Here is an 8827-nt window from a genome sequence, read left to right on the forward strand (position 1 = left end):
GTGGTTTCAGAGACTAAATAACCAGGAAAACACGGGAAATGACTGAGAAATCAGATGTACTCTAAAAGGTGGTACACCCAGTTCCCTTCAGTGCCCTACCTGGATTTAAAGATCTCGGGGACAGTCCAGGTGATTCCATATTTTATCTAGAAGGGTTGACCTAAGGTGCCCAAATGACCAGCCTGGTGGAAGGGATCACTAAAGGGTGCTGCTGTTCCTGGGGAAAGTTAAAAAAAAGAAAAAAGATAAGGATGACAATTGAAGGGAGGCCACTGAGAAGCTTCAAAAAATGGAGTAGAACATTCAGAAAGACTTGTTTGCAAGTAAGGAAAATAAGAGTAGGAGACCATTTCTGTATTTCTTGATCACAGAATCTTTGATATGAAAGTATATTTTCCAAAAAGTGCTAATTATCACCTGCTTGGATAGAGGAAATATAAAATATGAGACTGACTCAAGAGTCCTCACAAGCTGCTGGGTAGGAGAATAAGATCTCACAGGTTTTCATGTGGCTCAAGAAAAGCCACTGGGAACAGGCCAGGAAAATTAGACCCATTAGGGGTTTGTTCTTTTAACTTCCAATGAGATGGTGGTTCTAAGAACGTAATTTCTGAGAACCATCATCTGTGTGCTGAAAAGACAAACATAGAAAGCTCTGTCTAGCCTCTAGATAACTGGAACTACTAGAATTAAAAAGAAACATCCTAAACAATACCACTGGGTGACTTTAAAAAATGTGCAGTTTCCAAGAAGTTCACATTCAGCCATGTGCAGAATAACAAGGAAAGTTGCTATTTAATCCAAATACAACCCAGTGTTCATTCATAGTCCATTCTTGGTTTTTAGTGATAAAGGGAAAAAATGTCCTTAATCGAAGGTAGTTTAGGCTGTTTTAAGTAGCTTTTTTTTTTTCTTTTTTTTTTTTTTTTTTGTCTTTTGTCTTTTGTTGTTTTTGTTGTTGTTGCTATTTCTTGGGCCGTTCCCGGGGCATATGGAGGTTCCCAGGCTAGGGGTTGAATCGGAGCTGTAGCCACCGGCCTACGCCAGAGCCACAGCAACGCGGGATCCGAGCCGCGTCTGCAACCTACACCACAGCTCACGGCAACACCGGATCGTTAACCCACTGAGCAAGGGCAGGGACCGAACCCGCAACCTCATGGTTCCTGGTCGGATTCGTTAACCACTGCGCCACGACGGGAATTCCCTGTTTTAAGTAGCTTTAAGAGAAACTCACATAATTACTTTCACACATACACAGTTCTTAAAATTTCCAGCAAGTTCTTCTGTGGATTCCACCAGTGAGGAAGAAATGAACTGGCCCATCTCTCCAGTTTTTCTCTGTAGCTTTGTAGTCTTCCTTAATTGTAGTGGGCTTGGCTATTTCTTATAAACCTGATTATCATATTCTTTTACTTGCCACCAAATAGTGAACCTCAGAGACTTTAATCTAGATGATTTACACATATTTAGCATTAGCAAAATCCACAAGCTATCAAGTACTCCCTCAATCCTTGTGGAAATCTTAGCTCTCTGGTTTTAGATTGGTCTTTCAAGTACAAGGCCTCGTTTCCATACTTTAGCATTTTACAACTATGACTCAAGTAGACTTGAAACCACTACCCTGTGTAAATCTTTTGTTAAAATGCCTGGGTAATTCCCTTGAAATTGCAGCAACAGGTCATGCAAAAAAAATTCCACTGTAATGTCATGGAATAGATTAGAGCCTTGGTTCTTTTTAAAATAGAGAAATACCTATAATTTATTTTCATTTTAGATAATCATTACATTCTGATAGTTCCAGGATCACATAATTTAAAAAAATCCCTCAAATTTTCAGTTTGAATAGAAGCTAGCTATTGTTGACTTATCCAAGAATATTCCAATGTAACAGAACCTGTATTTGTTTCTGGTGATCTCTGTATTTGAGGTTTTATACAGTCTTTCAGTTGGTGAAACTGATTTTTCCTAGCTTGGTGTTTAAAATTAATAGACACAGTAAATTATGCATGACACAGCCAGTGTCTTTAGTAAACACTGAAATGTTGCTTTAGGCACTGAACCAAGATTTATATAATCTTGTCCCTCATTTACTGTCTCTATTGAAGTATAGTTGATTTACAGTGTTGTGTTAATATACTATCTCTTCTTGAATGAGCAAGCTCATTACTAAGCCAGTTTTTTTTCAGTTTTCTATTGTGTATTCAGCTGAATATTGTAGCTCCTTCATAAGACTTTCATATTTATTTTTACATTTTTAAATTTTTATTTATTTATTTATTTTTTGCTTTTTAGGGCCACACTGGCAGCATATGGAAGTTCCCAGGCTATGTATGGGTCAAATCAGAGCTGCAGCTGCCAGCCTATACCACAGCCACAGCAACGCCAGATCTGAATCTACATCTGTGATCCACACTACAGCTCACAGCAATGCTGGATCCTTAACCCACTGAGTGAGGCCAGGGATCAAATCTTCATCTTCATGGATACTAGTTGGGTTCGTTAACCACTGAGCCACGAAGGGAACTCCCAGACTTTCATATTTAAATAGGTATTTTTGCGTAAGCTCTCACAAAGACTGAAGATTTATAATTTTTATATTTACATTTACTTTTATTTAAAATTTTTATGTTTTTACTGAGTTTTAGTTGATTTACAAATTATATGTTCCAGGTGTACATAGTGATTCACAATTTTTAAGGATTATTCCCCATTTATAGTTATTATAAAATATTGACTATATTCCCTGTGCTGTACAATAGGACCTCTGACAAATACTCTGAACTATTTGAGCTATACTTAATTTAAAAATCAGAGTGGGAGTTCCTGCTGTATCACAGTGGGTTAAGAATCTTTTTTTTTTTTTTTAATTTTTAATATTTTTTTTTATTTTCCCACTGTACAGCAAGGGGGTCAGGTTATCCTTACATGTATACATTACAATTACATTTTTTCCCCCACCCTAGGTTAAGAATCTTACTGCAGCGGCTTGGGTCACTGTGAAGGCTTGGGTTTGATCCCTGGCCCAGAAACTTCCATATGCCGCTAGGTGTAGCCATAAAAAAAAAAAAAAAGGAATAAAAACTGTCAAAAAAAGAATGTAAACACTGTCAAGTATATACACTTGACATTTTCATTCGATTATATGTCACTTGAAGTGGTAAATAAAGGGGAGAAGGCTGAGCTATCATAGTTGACTTGCAAAAACAGTTGCTCTCTGGAATTTATTAGAAGCATTATATAAAAGCATAGCACCCTTTTTGAAGGTTGCTTGCCATTTTTGCCTTTGAATTCAAATTATTAAAAATTAGCTTTCTTTTGAAAGGCTGATAAATATAGAATTTATAAAGCAGATTCATAGGCTAAATATGGAGGTTAGGAGATACAGTAATATTAACTCATAATTTCTTTTCAAAATATTTGTTAATTGAAATTTGTTCATTTACAATATTATATTAGTTTCAAGTGTACAACATAGTGATTCAATAATTTTTAGATTATGTTCCCTCTAAAGTTATAAGACAGCTATATTCTCTGTGCCGTACAATATATCCTTATAGCTTATTTATTTTATACATAGTCATTTATATCTCTTAATCCTTTGTCTTGCTCCTCTTCCCACTAGTAACCACTAGTTTGTTCTCTTTAAGTCTGTTTCTGTTTTGTTTTTGAAACTAAATTCATGGTTACCAAAGGGGAAACATGGCATGTGTGGGGCAGAATAAATTAGGGGGCTGGGAATGACATATACACACTACTATATATAAAATAGATAGGTAACAAGGATCTACTGTATAGCATAAGATAAACTATTCAATAGTGTGTAATAACCTATATGGGACAACAATCCGAAAAGGAATGGATTTATGTATATGTACAACTGGTTTACTTTGTTGTACCCCTGAAACCAATACAACTTTGTAAGTCAACTATAATAAAATTTATTAAAAAGCAAAAAACGAGGAAGTCATAAAGCCCCTTTCAAATATAAGATATATTTCTATCTTATATAAATGAAGGCAAAACAACATGGAAGGATCTGGAGGGTATTATACTTTGTAAAACAAGTCAGAAAAAGACACATACTGTGTGTTATCACTTATATAAAGCAAACAAATGATTCATAATTGTAAACACAAAGGCAGCAGGAACTCATTTAGGCATCAGGTGACAAACATCTCCATTTCCCATAAGACCTCTAAAACACACCCCAAGGGCCAAGAGATGTGGTTTCTCTCCAGCTTTTTCCCTCTTTTGCCTTCCAACCCATTTCTGATCACTGAATACTATTCACCGTTTAAGAAGGCTAACTTCTTACCCTCCCTACAGAAGCTCTATTGCACTGGCAGAGGAATGCGATTTTTAAAATATAAAACCACATAAACATTAATGAGGATGCAGCCTAGAAACATCCCCAATTGGCAAGGAAACTTAACATTCATAATTTCGTTCACATGCTCAGCTGAAGACACTTATAGGGATAACTACTCTGAGATACTCAAGTAGGAAGGGATGGTAGTTTAAAGAGAACAGCTATGCTTAATCTTTATTAAAAGGGAACCTCTTTATTAGGTTTCTCCATGTCCTTCCCTATTTCATGAGTGCTTTCAATAGCTAGTTATTTAATCATTAATGGAAAATGGTTAAGTACGGAATAGCCATAAAACAGAATATTACTGCAACCACTAAAATATGGGAGGAAGTATACTGACAGGAAAAAGATGTTCACAATATACAGGCATACCTTGCTTTATTGGGCTTTGCTTTATTGTACTTTTTACAAATCAAGGCCTGGGTTGAGCAGGCCTATCGGCGCCATTTTTCCAACAGCATTTGCTCACTTTGTGTCACATTTTAGTAATTCTTGCAGTATTTCCAACTTTTTCATTATATTTGTTATGATCATCCGTGATCCTTGATGTTACTATTGTGATTGTTCTGAGGTGTCATTAACTGTGCCCATACAAGATAGCAGACTTAATTCATCAATGTGTGTTCTGATTGCTCCCATCAACAGGCTGTTCCCCCATCTTCCTCCCATTTCTTGAGCCTCCCTATTCTGATAAAACAGTGTTGAAATTAGACCACTTTATAACCCCCGCAGTGGCCTCTAAGTGTTCAAGTGAGAGGAAGTCACGTGTCTCACTTTCAATCAAAAGCTAGAAATGATGAAACTTAGTGAAGAAGGCCTGTTGAAAGCCAACAGAGACTGAAAGCTAGACCTCTTAGGGCTGTTAGCCAAGTCATGAATTCGAGGGAAAATTTCTTGAAGGAAATCTAACCAGCCAGAACATACCCATGAGCCAAAGCCTAATCCAGAGCAAGGCCCTGACTCTCTTCAATTCTATGTAGGCTGAGAGAGGTAAGGAAGCTACAGAAGAAAAGTTTGAAGCTAGCAGAGGTTGAAGTTTAAGGAAAGCTATCTCAATGACATCAAAGTGCAAGGAGAAGCAGCAAGGGCTGATATAGAAGCTGCTGCCAGATTATCCAGAAATTCTAAGATAGCTAATGCAGGTGGTTATACTAAATGACAGATTTTCCATGTAGATGAAACAGCCCTAAATTGGAAGAAGATGCCACCTAGGACTTTCATTACAGAGGAGAGGGCAATGCCTTTTGAGGCTGACTCTTAGGGGTGAACGCAGCCAGTGACTTGAAGTCAGTGCTCATTCTCCATTCTGGGCCCTTAATAAGAGTTATGCTAAATCAGAAGTTTCCTGGTGGTCTAGCATTCAGGATTCAGCACTTTCACCTCTAAGGCCTAAGACCAGTTCAGTCCCTGGTCTGGGAATTGAGATCTCAGTTGCTGCATACAGCAGAGAATTATGTAAATCTGCTCAATAAATGGAACAAAGCGTATCTGACAGCATGTCTATTTACAACATGGTTTAATGATATTTTAAACCAGGAAAAGATTCCTTTCAAAATATTATTGCTCATTGACAATGTACCAGGTCACCCAATCTCTGATAGAGATTTACCACGAGATTAACACAGCATCTGTTCTGCATCAAGTAGTTTCAGCTTTCAAGTCTTACTTTTTTTGGCCATGCCCATGGCATATGGAAGTTCCTGGGTCAAGGATCAAACCCAAGCCACTGCAGTGACAATGCCAGATCCTTAATCCACTGTGACACAAGAGAACTCCCTACTTTTTAAGAAACATTTTAGGGCTATTGCTGCCATGGATAGTGATTCCTCTAATGGATCTGGGCAAAGTCAATTGAAAACCTTCTGGAAAGCGCTCACCATTTTAGATGCCATTAAAAAACATTCATGATTCATGGGAAGAGGTCAAAATATCAACTTTAATAGGAGTTTGGAAGAAGTTGATTCTAACTCTCATGGATGACTTTTGAGGGGTTCAAAACTTCAGTGAAGGAAATAACTGGCAGATGTGGAAAGAGCAAGAGAAATAGAACTAAGAGTGGAGCATGAATTGCTGCCATCTCATGATAAAACTTGAATGGGTGAGGAGGTGCTTCTCATGGATGAGCAAAAGTGACTTCTTGAGATGGAATCTACTGCTGGTGAAGATGCTGTGAAGGCTGCTAAGATGACAACAAAGGAATTAGAAGATGAAATAAACTTAGTTGATAAAGCAGCATGGGGTTTGAGAGGACCGACTCCAACTTTGAAACAAGTTCTCCTGTGCATAAATGCTATCAAAACAGCACTGCATGTTACAGAGGAACCATTCATGAAAGGAAGAGTCAGTTGATGCAGCAAACTTCACCGTTGTCTTATGTTAAAAAATTGCCACAGCCACCCCACCCTTCAGTAGTCACTACCTTGATTGGTCACAGCAGCTGTCCCCATCAGGCAAGATGCTCCATCAGCAAAAAGATACTAACTTGAAGTTGGTTAGCTTTTTTTTTTTAACAAAGTATTTGCTAATTAAGGTGTGCTTGTTGTTTTTTTTTTTTTTAGGCATAATGTTATTGCACTCTTAATAGAGCACAGTATAGGGTAAACATAACTTTTATATGCCATGGTCTTTAATAAATTCACAATATTTCTGAGGTATGCCTGTATTATAACATCCTTTACCTATGTTATTTATAAAAAATTTTGGAATGAATAGAAGTTTGAGGGAAGGTTGGTAGTAGATTGAGAATGTTTTTATGCTAACAGATCCACTAGTAAGAATAATTTCAAGTATAACAACACTTCTGTACCTATTTTCTAAACCTAATTCTAGTCTTTCTCACTCTTGCTAAAAACCTACTTTACAAGGGGATTCTTTTGATAAATTCCTTTATAGAAAGAACTATGCTGCTCGTCAATCCAAATGTTTTCAGTTTAGCCTCCAAGGTTATATAAATGGAATAATGTCAAGTCTTTCTCAGTAGGTTTGCCTAATTCTTGATTATTCACTCTGCAGGTTGTCTGGTGTGGTGCAGAAATTCCCTGGTAACATAGGACCATGGGGTTCCTGGAGCCTCTCTCCTCCTGTCCTTTTATAAATAAGAAAATTAATGAAGGTATGTGAGGAAAGGCAGATTCAGTTGGAGACCTTGTATTAGTGCTTATCAGTTTTACTAACATTAGTTTCAGACAAAGTTTTGGCTTCTTCTGGCAAGGAAAACCTCCAAAGTAGATTATTTTCAAGGTCCTCTGAAAGATCTTGACTTTTTATTAGGTAAAGTTAAATTCATATTCACTGTTCAATCTATGCAGGAACTGTATAAATAAATACACACTCAATTTTACTTTTATATTTCTGAAGGCTAATCCTAAAACTAGTACAATAATTCTATAGGGCAATAGCTTGCCCATCATTAAATCATTATAGTCCAGAGTCTTCTAGCACAGCCAGAGAATTGATCCAAAGCCTACAATGAAAAGATTTACTATGGTTGTGTAATACCTGTAAGTATTAAAAATAGAATTTTGGTTTTATTAAAATAATCTAGAAATGTCTTTATTCTTGCTTTTTAACAAATGGCAACAATTTATCCCAGTAAGCATCAAGTCAATTTCATTACTGGAGTAATTTTTTTTTTATCAACCACAAAACCTTTCAGGAGGTACTTAGCAACTAAAAGCTAAAAACTTGTACCTTTATATTAGAAAATTAGACAAATATCGGTCTAAATATTGTCAATAGTTTAGTAAAATTAGTAGACTTTGTGATAAAACGATAAAAATCCGTAACAAAGGATGGAAACTGTAGAGTCTAAGCTGGATTTGGGATTTTAGTTAACATTAACATGTATAAAGTCATTCACTGTTTTATTTACAATTAGGTTAACAGTGATTTATTTGTGGTCGACTCTATAGACATGTAACTACACCATCTAAAACCAGCCAAATCTCTAATTTTGCTATAATATGACTCTTATTTAAAGAAAAAAGCTACATCTGGATAGCAGCAGAAACAACACATTCAATACTAAAAACACACAAAAAAAAAATCTCTAAAAGAACGAACACGGGTCACTGTCTGGGGAGAGGGAAACTTTGTAAAAGTAAATTTTCAATTCTGGCAAATAAGCAATCTTCCAGGCTAAATTAGTGATTACATGAAAAACACCAAGGAGAATACATTCAAGTTAATGGAAACAAGTCTTTATTAAGTAACTTTTAATATCAGAAAAATAAAACTCTTATAATTCTCTTTACAGCAAATATATAATATCAGTGCTTTGGCCATCTTAAGTTAAAGGCCCTTTATCATAAAATATATGGTTTTAAACTTTACTCAAATTGAATTTATAATCCCTATGACTTCCCTACATATACATAACAAAAGAGTGTAGTAAAATTAGCAAATACTAAACTATATTGATAATTTATCATTCTTAGTTTGTGGTTTTTAGAAACAGTA

General features: G+C 36.1%; 1 long non-coding RNA gene across 2 annotated transcripts in view; it reads left to right on the plus strand.

Moving 5' to 3' along the window:
- Positions 1-8488, plus strand: part of LOC106506676 — a 39163-nt gene extending 30675 nt beyond the window's left edge. For both annotated transcript variants that reach the window (XR_001302119.2, XR_002344399.1), the window contains exon 3: positions 7382-8488. This is a non-coding gene — a long non-coding RNA (uncharacterized LOC106506676). The remainder of the gene's footprint in view (positions 1-7381) is intronic.

This window comes from Sus scrofa, chromosome 1 (assembly GCF_000003025.6).
Source record: "Sus scrofa isolate TJ Tabasco breed Duroc chromosome 1, Sscrofa11.1, whole genome shotgun sequence".
In the NCBI taxonomy this organism is placed as follows: domain Eukaryota; kingdom Metazoa; phylum Chordata; class Mammalia; order Artiodactyla; family Suidae; genus Sus; species Sus scrofa.